The 14,591-nt window shown below is 38.8% G+C and overlaps 1 long non-coding RNA gene across 1 annotated transcript; it reads left to right on the top strand.

Annotated features, from left to right (window-relative positions):
* The first annotated feature begins 10,856 nt into the window (after positions 1 to 10,856).
* LOC148904590 (uncharacterized) lies at positions 10,857 to 14,579 on the top strand. The gene is made up of 6 exons (XR_016118755.1): positions 10,857 to 11,000; positions 11,756 to 11,788; positions 12,328 to 12,360; positions 13,186 to 13,221; positions 13,537 to 13,665; positions 14,092 to 14,579. It is a non-coding gene; the product is annotated as an uncharacterized LOC148904590 (long non-coding RNA).
* Positions 14,580 to 14,591: the final 12 nt, after the last annotated feature.

A 14,591-nucleotide genomic window follows, 5' to 3' on the forward strand; every position in this document is an offset into this window, starting at 1 on the left:
GTGAATTACATTGGTTACTTACTTGAGAAGGGCCTTTTAGTAATGGTCAGTGTAAGTTCCATTGGATTTGTACAATCTTGACTAAGAATCAGTGTAACGGTCTTTTTCCCATCAATAAGCAACTCGAACCGCTTCAGTGGATCCTCCGCACTGAACATAATATGCGCAAAAGCATTTGTGATAGTATCTCGTGGGCGAGGGAATCTCTCGATCCTATCAGCTTGTGGTGTAGTCGAGGCTATTGATGCTGGCGATATCTCATTTAAAACCTCTTCTGCGGATTTATCTGATGGTTTGACTTCAGATCGTCTTTGGGAATCTGGAGAATTACTCTTATGGATCTTGTTTTTAGTACTTATTCTCTCAAGCACGTCTTTTGCGCTCACATCAATACCATCAAGATGCGTGGCATACTTTTTACTCCCAACACGTCTGGTTTTTTTCTTTCTTCTTAATTTGTGTTTTTTATCCTCGTTGTTTATCGTTTTTCTCGTACTACTGGAGTTTGCGCTTATATTTTCACTATCTTTCTTTGTCTTCCTATTATCAGACCCTTTAAAATTTCTTTGCATTTTAATATCTTCTTTAGTTTTTACGACCAATTTCTCGTCTTCGTTCACCGCTCGCAAATATCTGTGCTTTCCATCCGACGCATGATTCATAGCCTCTTTCCCATGTAAGTGTTGTTGTGGTGCCTGTGCTATGTTGGTTCTCTGCCCAAGATATTTAGCACTTGCTTCTGTAGGTTTGTTTGGTGCTGCTGTAGTTGCTTTACTCTTCTTTGGTAGCACGTATTTGATAACAAAGACGCGTCCGTACACGAAGTATCCGCCGGGTTTAAGGCTTGAAAAAAGTCGGTAAGGGAAGCCGGCATCGTTGATAAACAGAATCTTTAGGCATAGTTCTAGGATGAAATGAATAATAATAGTTTAATAATAATTTGATACTTACATTGCGCGTGTTACATAGGAAGATGCTCACACGCGCATTACAAACTAAAATAGAAATATTTAAATATTTAAATATTTAAATATTTAAGGAATGGATCATAAGTAGCGTGCATCCATCGAGTTATGGAGTTATGGAGTTATGGATGCCCGTTGCATCAGCACCAAAGCAGCGCAACCAGGAGGGCAAGCAATATTTGATACCCGAATGAATAATCAAATAATTGTGTTGGTTGTAGATTATTCTTCACACCAACAGGCATTCTTCCTATCGGTTGACAGGTAGGGAATGCAATAACCACCTTTTCTGGTTTCGTTTTAATTATTTTGGAGGCAGTGCATGTAGCAATTGGATTTGTCCTTTATTTCTTGGCAAAAACAGATAGGATCGCGCGCACAGGAACTCAAAATAACAATATAAGCCATACATAGAAAGCACTTACACGGTGGCGAGAAAGAAAGAACGTAGATACAGAGAAGCTGATCTAATAGTATGCTAACAAACGCTATGAGTCTGGAAACATTGGCTATTTTGGTCTAGTGGTAGGGATAGGCCTTATTTTCTTTCAAGCCAATATCAAAAACGAAAGAACTAGCCCTAGATCGAACCCAAACAATTGATTTTGTGAAGGTGGATTTAGCAGTGATGCACACTTCTCTCACCTGTGGGTTCTCGGGGTCTCGCGTGCTCAATCATAGGAAAACCTCAGTAACATGTACAAGCTAAATAAACCAGTTTCGCATTCGATGCATACCGCGCGCTGATCTTAGCACAACAAACTCATATGCATAGGATTAGACTCTTTATAAAGTCAGCTATTCCAATTCGATCTATGACTTAGCCGTGCTCTGACTTAGATAAGTCCAGAGGTCGTTTTAGGGTTCGATCTGTGAGTTAACTAAGCCCTGACTTTGATCGGCCCAAAACCGTTTCTGTACCTATCCTCCTCGCGCATAAAATGGCACATAGGGCCTAATACCGTTTCAGGATATCGATAATATTTGAATTTTCTTACCGTCAAGAATGGGAATGGTAGTCGGCGCAGGCGTCGTCAGGATTGCCGGCGGAAGCGTAGTAATGTTCTTCTTCGGGGCTGAGGTTGGTTTCTGAGGGACAGCGGGAAGCACGAAGAAGCAATTCATCATCGGATTCTCATTTGTATTGATCAATCGTATTACGAAAGAGCATCGCTGTATCCAAGTGATGGTGGGCTCATTATAGCGTGCTACGAGATTAGTTATATGGAAATTGGCATTCCTACTCTCACAAATGAACCATCCTTTATGTAACGACAGCTCGAACATGAAGGCCTCTGGGAACTTTGATACCTTGAACGTTACAAACGTTGCTGCAAAATCTGAATGAACGGAATGAAATGTTTAACAAAAGCATATCATATTCATGTATATTTTCAAGCGTTATCTTATCGGTTATCGGTAAACGAAGGAAGTGCAGTCAAAGGAATATGATGTGCAGTCAAAGGAATATGATACACATGGTGTGAAATATGGAATCAAGGGTGGCACAGCGGTAGCACACTCTCTGGGGTCTAGGGTTCGATTCCTTGACTCGGCAACAGGTGTGAGGATTGATGGCTTTTTCTCCGGGTTCTCCGGTTTTCCAATTATATCTGTGAGTTAGCTGTGCCCTGAATTTGATAAGCCCTTATGCTTTTTCAGGGTACTGAAAAAAATTGAAGGATATGGCAAAACAGTAGATTGGGTCAATCTAGAATGGTTAATTTATTCATTGTAAACTTACAAAACTTTTCCGTCTTTTCTAGTTTTGCGAGCTTGAAGTTGTAGTTCTTTTGAATGATGTAGTACCCGGGTGCACAGGCAGATTCCCACGAGACTGTTTGCTGGCCCTCCTCGTGTGATTTGAAGCCTTTTCTTGCTATGTAGACCTGGCATCTTCTCCCTAAAACCACGCGCCCAAATAGTCCCCTCCAACAAAGATTCTTGTGGAAGTCATGAGTAGCGGGAATGTTTATGGAATGAATAATATAATAACTGCCAATAACCACTGAAAAACAAATTCGAAATTAAAATCAAAATCAAAATTTAACTAAATTTTAATCGAAATCTAGATATAGACCCCCTCCTTTTAGGAGGAATATTTTCCATATGAACGTTGAAAATTTTTTTCTATAAGAATATTGTCAAGACGTCTTCCATGCCCCATCTCCTAAATCAGCTGCTTTGACGGACAACTACTTTTCTCTTTTATTTATTCATTTATTTCCATTTTCCTTTCTTTGTCTCTGTTTATTAACTAACCTTTACTTGCGGCACGAGAACTAGTAACAAACTTATTAGCCAATACTTCCACAATTTGTCCAACTTTTGGTTCAACCACGGGGAATTCTGGACCCGGACTCGTTACTTTACGCGTTACTTTCATGCTGCCAATCGAAGGCGTTTGAACCCCTGCAGTAGTCACGGCCCCTCCGCCCACGTTTAATGCGCCACTCTTCGTAGTGAACACATTGACTTGTCTCTGAAGGGAAATTAGCCTCAAGGCTTCCGATAGAGTTTTCGTGGCAATAGCTGTAGCAGCTTGACGGGCTGCAATTGCACCTGCTGCGGCTCCAGCTTGAACGCCAGCTCTTTCCCCTGCTAAAGCTCCTGCGTGAGCTCCCTTTTCTGCTGCTTCTTTTTGACCTAGCGTGGCACCAGCTTGTGCCCCGGCTTTTGCTGCTATTTTCAAAAGTGCAAGAGGATCTTTTCCTTTTCCTGGAAAGGAATGGTATCCGTGTTATTCGTATTTTAATTCCTGAAATGATGCTTATTGTTCTTTCTGTATTCTTTATTTTTCTGTTTCTCTTTTTTTCCCCCGCGAACTTTTCTCTATTATTTTTTTTCCTTTTAATCCTTTTCCTTCTTTTTAAACCCTTTGATGTTTCTTTATCTTTATTCTTCCTCTGGTCCTCTTTCTCCTTCCTTTCTCCCATTTTTTAGTCTTCCTTATATCTCTTTTTTCCTTTCTACTTTCTTAATTCCTTCTTTTTTTATCCTTTTTTTATTATTTTTCGTTTTCTTTCAACCCTACTTTACTGACTCCTTTGCCCTTCTTGCCCTTTTCCTCTTTCCAATTTATATATCTCATGCCTTTTTTTTCACTTTTTCTACTCATAGTAGAAAACACAGTTATAGTTTTTTTTATATATATCTACGAGAAAAGAATACCTTGTTTCTTTGGTGGTAGTAGAGTCCAGAGAAACTTTGAAGGGATAGGCGAGCATTTGATATTATCAGGAAGAGTCACCTCGACCTCTAAATGGTCGTGAAGGAATTGGTCTTTATGCAGCGCTTCAACATAGTAATATTTTCCTTTGTCGAGATAAACGTCTTCCGAGCGTTGCTCACCATATCTACAGTCATGAGAGTACAAGAATCAATAAGAATACAGCCTTTAAACCCAAGAAACCTGACCAAGAACAGTACGTCCTGCAACACCAAGAAACCTAACCAAGAATACAATACACCCTGTAACACCAAGAAACCTGACCAAGAATACAATACATCCTACAACACCAAGAAACCTGACCAAGAATACAATACATCCTGTAACACCAAGAAACCTGATTAAGAATACAATACATCCTACAACACCAAGAAACCTGACCAAGAATACAATACATCCTACAACACCAAGAAACCTGACCAAGAATAAAATACATCCTACAACACCAAGAAACCTGACCAAGAATACAATCCTCCTGCAACATCAAGAAACCTGACAAAGAATACAATCCTCCTGCAACACCAAGAAACCTGACAAAGAATACAATCCTCCTGCAACATCAAGAAACCTGACAAAGAATACAATCCTCCTGCAACATCAAGAAACCTGACAAAGAATACAATCCTCCTGCAACACCATGAAACCTGATTAAGAATACAATCCTCCTGCAACACCATGAAACCTGACCAAGAATACAATCCTCCTGCAACACCATGAAACCTGATTAATAATACAATTCCTCCTGCAACACCAAGAAACCTGATTAAGAATACAATCCTCCTGCAACACCATGAAACCTGATTAAGAATACAATCCTCCTGCAACACCATGAAACCTGATTAAGAATACAATCCTCCTGCAACACCATGAAACCTGATTAAGAATACAATCCTCCTGCAACACCATGAAACCTGATTAAGAATACAATCCTCCTGCAACACCATGAAACCTGATTAAGAATACAATCCTCCTGCAACACCATGAAACCTGATTAAGAATACAATCCTCCTGCAACACCATGAAACCTGATTAAGAATACAATCCTCCTGCAACACCATGAAACCTGATTAAGAATACAATCCTCCTGCAACACCATGAAACCTGATTAAGAATACATTCCTCCTGCAACACCATGAAACCTGATTAAGAATACAATCCTCCTGCAACACCATGAAACCTGATTAAGAATACAATCCTCCTGCAACACCATGAAACCTGACAAGAATACAATCCTCCTGCAACACCAATGAAACCTGATTAAGAATACAATCCTCCTGCAACACCATGAAACCTGATTAAGAATACAATCCTCCTGCAACACCATGAAACCTGATTAAGAATACAATCCTCCTGCAACATCATGAAACCTGATTAAGAATACAATCCTCCTGCAACACCATGAAACCTGATTAAGAATACAATCCTCCTGCAACACCATGAAACCTGACAAAGAATACAATCCTCCTGCAACACCATGAAACCTGATTAAGAATACAATCCTCCTGCAACACCAAGAAACCTGACCAAGAATACCATACACCCTGCAACACCAAGAAACCTTACCAAGAACAGTACATCCTGCAACACCAAGAAACCTGACCAAGAATACAATCCTCCTGCAACACCAAGAAACCTGACCAAGAATACCATACACCCTGCAACACCAAGAAACCTTACCAAGAACAGTACATCCTGCAACACCAAGAAACCTGACCAAGAATACAATCCTCCTGCAACACCAAGAAACCTGACCAAGAATACCATACACCCTGCAACACCAAGAAACCTTACCAAGAACAGTACATCCTGCAACACCAAGAAACCTGACCAAGAATACAATCCTCCTGCAACACCAAGAAACCTGACCAAGAATACCATACACCCTGCAACACCAAGAAACCTTACCAAGAACAGTACATCCTGCAACACCAAGAAACCTGACCAAGAATACAATCCTCCTGCAACACCAAGAAACCTGACCAAGAATACCATACACCCTGCAACACCAAGAAACCTTACCAAGAACAGTACATCCTGCAACATCAAGAAACCTGACCAAGAATACAATCCTCCTGCAACACCAAGAAACCTGACCAAAAATACAATACATCCTGCAACACCAAGAAACCTGACCAAGAATACCATACACCCTGCAACACCAAGAAACCTAACCAAGAATACAATACTTCCTGCAACACCAAGAAACCTGACCAAAAATACAATACATCCTGCAACACCAAGAAATCTGAACAAAAATACAATACATCCTGCAACACCAAGAAACCTGACCAAGAATACAATACATCTTGCAACTCCAAGAAACCTGACCAAGAACAGTACATCCTGCAACACCAAGAAACCTAACCAAGAATACAATACATCCTGCAACACCAAGAAACCTGACCAAGAACAATACATCCTGCAACACCAAGAAATCTGACCAGGAATACAGTACATCCTGCAACACCAAGAAACCTAACCAAGAACAGTACATCCTGCAACACCAAGAAACCTGACCAAGAATACAATACATCCTGCAACACCAAGAAATCTGACCAAAAATACAATACATCCTGCAACACCAAGAAATCTGACCAAGAATACAATACATCCTGCAACTCCAAGAAACCTGACCAAGAACAGTACATCCTGCAACAACAAGAAACCTAACCAAGAATACAATACATATCATGCAACACCAAGAAATCTGACCAAGAATACAATACATCCTGCAACTCCAAGAAGCCTGACCAAGAACAGTACATCCTGCAACACCAAGAAACCTAACCAAGAATACAATACATCCTGCAACACCAAGAAATCTGACCAGGAATACAGTACATCCTGCAACACCAAGAAACCTGACCAGGAATACAGTACATCCTGCAACACCAAGAAACCTGACCAAGAACAGTACATCCTGCAACACCAAGAAACCTGACCAAGAATACAAAATATCCTGCAAGACCATGAGAGTACAAGAATCAATAATAATACAGCCTTTAAACCCAAGAAACCTGACCAAGAATACAATACATCCTGCAACACCAAGAAACCTGACCAAGAATAAAATACATCCTACAACACGAACAAGCTTGAACAACAAAACTATAGCTTTTGTTTGATAGAGGTTTTTCATTATTACTTATCGTATTCTCCATTCTTTGTTACGTGATGACCAGATACTTCTGCAATCATTACTTTTTTCTTAGGGTTCTCATCTGTACTGATGTAAAACTGACCTTGTGCGTCGCTGCCTTTGAAGAATCAAAGCAGCATTAAAATATATTCAAGTGGTTAGATGATGATGAGGAAGAAGAAGAAGAAGAAGAAGAAGAAGAAGAAGAAGAAGAAGAAGAAGAAGAAGAAGAAATTTAAATAAGGAGAAGAAGAAGAATTGGAGAAGGAGAAGGAGAAGTAAATCAACTTACTGATTCTAAATACGTAATTTCCTGTTTGCGGAGGGACAAAATATCCTCGGATTCTTGATCCAAAAGCATCACCCCAATTATTTGGCAGGGAGAAAGTCGGTGAGTATTCAACAAGATTGGGTAGGGTAGGAAAACGTGAGCTCTGCACTAAGTTCTGGATGTCATAACCATCTAATCCATTCCATCGCTCAACCACAACTCCTGACTGTCTTTTAATATCTGTGAAAGTCGATGAGGTTGTTAGGCAGTTGTTGTGTCACTGGGTCACTGGGTCACTGGGTCACTGGGTCACTGGGTCACTGGGTCACTGGGTCACTGGGTCACTGGGTCACTGGGTCACTGGGTCACTGGGTCACTGGGTCACTGGGTCACTGGGTCATTGGATTATTGCATGCAAATATGATATCATAATCACTATAGATTGACCACTGATAGTTTCAATACCTCTATTCAATGTCTTCAAATCCTCTGTCGCTTTACTGACGGCGTTTGAAACTTTTATATTTATAATAGGAGTAGTATCTGCTGGAGCTTCTTTTATTCTTTCATCGTTAAGTTTCTCATGATCGATTAGAGCTCCTTGATCTTCGATTTCGTCATCGTTGGGTTTCTCATCATTAATTGGAGTTCCTTGATCTACATCTGATTAATAAACAACCAAAGCACTTCGTTACTGGGTTGCCAGTGGAAAACCAGTCTTAAAATAGGTTTTTATTCTGTCTGAGCAAAGAGAACACGAAACTGGAATATTGGTCAAGGAATACAAATTCATTGCTTTCTCTTTCTAACGGATAGGAAGATATATATTTTTTACTTTTTACTCGTAAATGAATTTTTTTCTGGTCTAGGTCAATAAGCACCAAGAAGATTGCCAAACACAGAATTGCCATACAAATAAGCATGTTGAATACTATGAGAGAAAATCGGAAAATAAAATATTTTCGATTTGAAAAGAAACAACGTTACAAAAGATCGCATTCAAGAAAATATCCTTTTGTCAAATAAATAAATGGATAGATAAATATCATAATATTGTTACCGGATATTTCTCCTTTTCCATTCTTGTTGAAACAACACTGGGTCGTAGTATTGCCCTCGTGAATTAACGATAAAAGCTAAAATTAAAAAGACGAAAAAACCCATAGCTTTGAAACGATCATCTCCGATCCATATATACCTACAGTTGTCAAACGGTAACTCGAACCCTCGGTAACTCGAATCTCATGCTAACTTGAACCAACATTGGTTTCCCTTGATTTACGCCATACGTTTACCGTAATTTTACCCCGGGTAACTCGAACCCTCAATAGCTCGAAATTCCGGAACTCGAAGTGACTCTTTTTCGTTCACCTTCAAGTCGTTTTCTATATAATTTTACCCTCGATAACTCCAACTTTGTTTCAAGACAACGAGTCCAAACATACGCTAGAATATGCAGTTTGTTTTAAAGGAAAAGTAATTTTCGAAACACAAAACGTGTTAGTTCATTCCTGTGAGAACACTTTTTTTGTATACGCCATGAAAATACATAATTTAGCGAAGTAAGCAGAAAATCCTTTCGACTAGTTTTTAACAAGCTTTGCTCCTCAGTTTTGTGTTATTAGCCAAATTATATATTGCAAATATTATTCATTTTTCTCCGTTATAAACCTGATTAAAACGCATTATGTTTGAATAAGGGAAAGTTCATTTAATATCAGCTGAGGGGGAATCTTCCCCTATTTTTCACAGGTCCCCCATTGAGGACAAAATATAATTTCGAAGCCCCCCAAACAATGCTTGAGAGTCCCCTCTTGTATGCTTGTCAAACTTTTAGAGCACCCTCTTTCATGTCCCGAAAAAAATTCGGTACCTGTTCCCCCTCCCCTCCCCCTCCCCCCCCCCCCCCCCCCCCCCCCCCCCCCATCCATCTTTCCCCACCACCATATCTTCATATCTTCAACCTCCCCCCTTTTGGCGTATTAAATGAGCTTTCCCTAGTTGAATATAAGCAAAACATTATTTTCATCTCCCGATAACTCTAACTTCCGACAACTCGAACCTTTTCCATTTCTCTTGTTTGTTCGAGTTACTCGCATAGTAAAATTCGTAGTTTTCAAGGCTTTAGACCTCTTGTTCACATGAATAAAAATCGTCAGCCAAAAAAATATTCGATCAGTAGTCACCTGTTATGTACCTGTTGTTGGACTGTCATAAACTCTATATTCCTTTCATTTTATTTTATGCTTTCGTAGGTTTTGAATAGTAGATTTTGAACGTTTTTTCTCGAGCTCCGTTTTTTTTTTGATATTTTACCAATGTTGTTTATTTTGTTTTTTAATTTGTTGTGTGTGTTTAAATGCATAATCATTTAGATAAATATCAACAATATCATCTTCGTATTCTTCTTCTTCACCATCATTATCATCTTGATCATCTTGATCATCGTCATCATCAATAGAGTCTCCCCCCCCCCCCCCGAGAAATTGAATTCTTTTTCACGTAAATCGGATTCATCAGATTCAATTGTTCCTGCCTCCTGTCATAGTTGCCATTACGTGATGATACAAAGCCTCTTACAAAACTTAATGTAACACCTCGTCACATGATCGTACACCTTAGAACATTTTAAAGTGCTTATAAGCCTTTGCACAATATTTTCAGAATAGATTCTTTAGATAGTGGATAGTTGATCGTGAAAATATTTCGCCATTTGAATTTCGGTTCTTTAAGATACGAAGGTTTATATTCCCAATATGTTAATGACTATGACGTAACATGAGGGATCATTTAACATACAACACTGCACTCGTTCTGGAATACAGTATTTTAAAAGCATCACCCTTTTAATCGTGACTCACGTAAAGGTTTTTACAAATTTGTTTCCAAAAAATGCCCAGCGTTCAATATTAAAAGTTGCCACAAAATTCCCTTATGTTATATCATAGTCATTAACATATTGGGAATATAAGCCTTCATATCTCAAAGACCCGAAATTCAAATAACGAATTATTTTCACAATCAACTATTCACTATTTAAAGAATCAATTCTGAAAATATTGTGTAAAGGCTTTTAAGCACTTTAACGACTAATATAAATTATACATGCGACAGCAAAATTCACTGGTGTACTCTTGTGAGAGCCACACCCCTATAGCACCCTTTTTGCCCATATATGGTATTGACACCAGTCTAATTTTATCATTGGAAATATTTCATTGAAACAATTAACAAAATCACTGCACAAGAAAATCCTCGAATTCCGTAAGAAGTAAGATCGAGCTTAAGATCCAGATTTAGCGGGCGAGAATCTGTAAAAGATGTCGGCGTTTCTTCCATTTATGTTTTCCATTGTCGTCGTCGTGTACTGTTCAGCGGTGTTTGCATTTCCGGCTGGTAGGTATTCCCGTCAATAGTTTAGGTTAAAAAAAAAAGGATTTAACAGTGGCGCCGCGTTTCCATACAGTGGTCCTTCATTCACCGGATCCCAACTGTGGAGGAAAAGAAACCGGGAAACCCGGAGAAAAACCCTCAAAGCAAAGGAGAGAACTAACTAACAACTCAACTCACATACCACACCACTTACATGTCATGCGCTTGTATGAAGAAAAAAATATATAAACTCCTGCCAGGGCTAACTCTTCTCGATTTTTGGTGTGCACTGTGCACTGGGATCTACATCTAAATAGGTCGTAAGACTGGTCTAGTATAGAGCTGTCAAGCCATTCATGACTGGATGTCAGTGGATGTCAATATTCAGTGGTTCATTGACAACTCACTTTAGAAAAACGTTTTTAACTTTTTAAAATTATTATTATTGTTTTTGCGGTGTTCTGCTCTTTGCAAAACCCAACAAGCTAAATTCTAAATCCATCTGTGAGTCAGCCATGCCCTGACTTAGATCAGCCCAGAGGATGTTTCAGGGTTCAATTTGTGAGCTAGCCATGCCCTGACTTAGATCAGCCTTGAGGTTGTTTCAGGGTTAGATCTGTGAGTTAGCCATGCCCTGACTTAGATCAGCCTTGAGGTTGTTTCAGGGTTCGATAAAATTCAATTTTTAATTTTTAAGGTTTTTTTTTTTTTTGCTAGCGCAGTAGGACAGTTAAAATTGATCCATTCAACTCTGATCTATCATATTTTTTCATTGTTAGGTTCAAACAGTACTTCACCTGGAATCGTAGCAGGTATGCCACTCAATTAGTTTACTATCCAGACCCCTTTCGGCCAAAATAATCGAGATCTTCGATTTCAACCCAGTTTTGTTAGGGGTACCATATACCTGTCTTAAGGTGTCAATGCTTTAACATGAAAGAAACGTCTGCCCTTTAACTAATTTAAACATTATTGTAGTCCACGCGTTCCTTGATTACAGACTCATTATTTACTCAGGGTTGGCCTCATTTCATTGTCAAAATATTCATAAATATCATATTTAAAAATCTCCTCTATGAAAATATAAAATATGCCAATACCAATAGTGGTAAAGTAAAGAACGCACAACTTCAACGATACTTTGAAATCCCACGGGCCTTCAGTGGAACCCGTGAATATCCTACAAAAAATCGAGGCTAACCCTTAACATCAGATAAGTTTAAACTGGACTACTTAGCTTGCGGTTACAATTGCATTGGTTAGGGTTTGTATTTTTCGTGTTAATCAGGCTGTACTGTAGTTTATATACCACGTGAATGAATAAAATGCAGTTGAATTGTTTTACAAACAGGAGCCAACACCACTGAACCTGAAGCCCTAGGAGGTAGGTCATGCACACTTACATATGATTTTTATTTACTCACAAGAAAACTTTGGCAATTTTAGCTAGAGTCTTGAAATTTGAGTAAAGCGTAGTATGGAATTACAATAGACCGTTTTCGAATTAGCCAAAAACCGCTGTGCTCGTTGATAACAGAATCATTTACTCAGGGTTAGCCTTATGTCAGTGTCTAAATATTCACAAATACCAACGGTAAAGTAAAGACTTGTACGACTTCAACAATACAAACACTTTGAACTGAACTCCACGCACCTTGACTGTAACACATGAATATTCAAAATAATTTTATACGACATTGAGGCTAACCTTGTATGACAGAAAATTCGAAACTGGAGTATTGTGATATGATGACAAAAATGCCACGAACTCCAGCCATCCTGTGCCTTATCCTGTAATCATCTCGTAAGTTTATCATCCTCATATTTTATATCCGCGGCGAGTTCGTTACTATGGTGATCAACAAGCTTTTATAATGTTAATAAGGAACAACCACCTTTAGCAAGAAAGGAGATAAATAATCTATTAAATACACGCGATTTTACTGTGAAATTTAGGGAAATTAGGGCGTTTTCATGATGGCGTCATTTCACTGCCGCAACTTGTCCCTTGCACGCTTCTTTTATTCAGTAAATTAGCACCAATTGTCTCATTATTCTCGTGAGGGAATACAAATTTGAATAAGAAAGAAAATTCGCGAAGCATCTTGGTATTGGGAGACAAATGACGCCATCATGCAGTCGTCCTATTAAGGATTTTTGGATGATTCTTAAAAGATGCCGGTTTAACATCAATTTGTTTCGTTACCAGCTATCAATGCTACTACACCTGAAGGAGTCGTTGATGGTAAGCGATGCTACTAAACAATCAAAATGTATTACCTTTTTAAAATATTTTTTAACCAATAGAATTTCATCAAGTATTGCCTCCATAAATATGGCGAAAGATTGATCCAGTTAAAATCACTCAGTCATTCTTTGGAAGTTCCACCTCGTTCCTCAAACACAACCCCAAACTCGAACCCCAAGAAATCAAATCTTAGATAAGATCATGTACCAGAAACCATGGCTCCAGTTTTGAATTCTCATTTAACCTCGATTTCAAAAAAAAAAATCATTCGTCTCTCACTTGTTTTGTTCACTTCTTTTGCATATTTTTAAGGCAATTCTTCAATCCCTTTGAATCAAAGTTTACAAACAACACCAGCACCTACTGCGGGCTCACCTCCACCCGTTGTGCTGCAAGGATCTGTTACTATACTGTCTCCCTCGGCGTAACAACCACAGCCAGGTAATGTAGTACTGAATAATCAGGCAATATCGACACTTCATGTGACATAAGAATTTTTTTTCATGAGCCAACCAGAAATCGAGTGGCTGGTGACACAAAGCAACTTGTGACAAACTTTTGACAAAATGGTTAAAAGCATTAACATCACAAATGTTAGTTAACATGAAGTATCACTGTACTAGAATATATTTCACTGGAATTTACTCGGCCTTAACTCGGCCTTTTCTTATGGCCAAATACATACCAGTATTTAATTTTCTCGAAGGGAAATAGTCGGCCATTTATCGGCCAATAGTCGAGTACCGGAAATTCCAAGACAATATCTTGGTAAATTTTCGGAAACTTTTCGTTTCATGTTAATAAACATTTCGTTTATTTTCTTTTGTGTGTGTTTAGCGTGATCATAAACCCTTCTTATTTTCACAGCATGCCCTCCAATGTGCCAATCAAATCATGCCTGCCAGCCTCCCTGTCCAAGACCTTGTTGTCAGCAACAGTCCTTGCAATCTGGCAGGTCAGCGGTTGCTCGTGCAAAAAAATGCAAATGTCATAAAAATTGCAAGGAATCCCACAAAAATGAACGGAAATGTCTGGTACGATGTGAAAGAGTTTGTGGACCTAAGGAAAGTATCTTGGCATTTTCTGCGATGAAACATGAACTTAAAAACAAACGGCGTTTTAACAAAAAGGTTTCGAAAAGCAGAAAAAATCGCGAAGCCATTGAAACCGAGAAGTTGATAAAAATAAAATTATAAAAATTCTGTGCCGGATAAGAAAAGATTTTTAAAAAATCCCAAATCCAAAAATCCCCCCCCCTGTGAATATTCACAGGTCTTCAGTTCAAAGCTTGTGACATTAGTCTACTAAACCGGCGCGCATGAATGGACTGCTAACTTAGCTCAGGAAAATGTATATTGTACAAACCT

Source organism: Actinia tenebrosa, unplaced genomic scaffold (assembly GCF_029948245.1).
Source record: "Actinia tenebrosa isolate PJP-AT-01 unplaced genomic scaffold, QUT_ActTen_1.0 PGA_scaffold9__36_contigs__length_13948895, whole genome shotgun sequence".
NCBI classification, from domain to species: Eukaryota; Metazoa; Cnidaria; class Anthozoa; order Actiniaria; family Actiniidae; genus Actinia; species Actinia tenebrosa.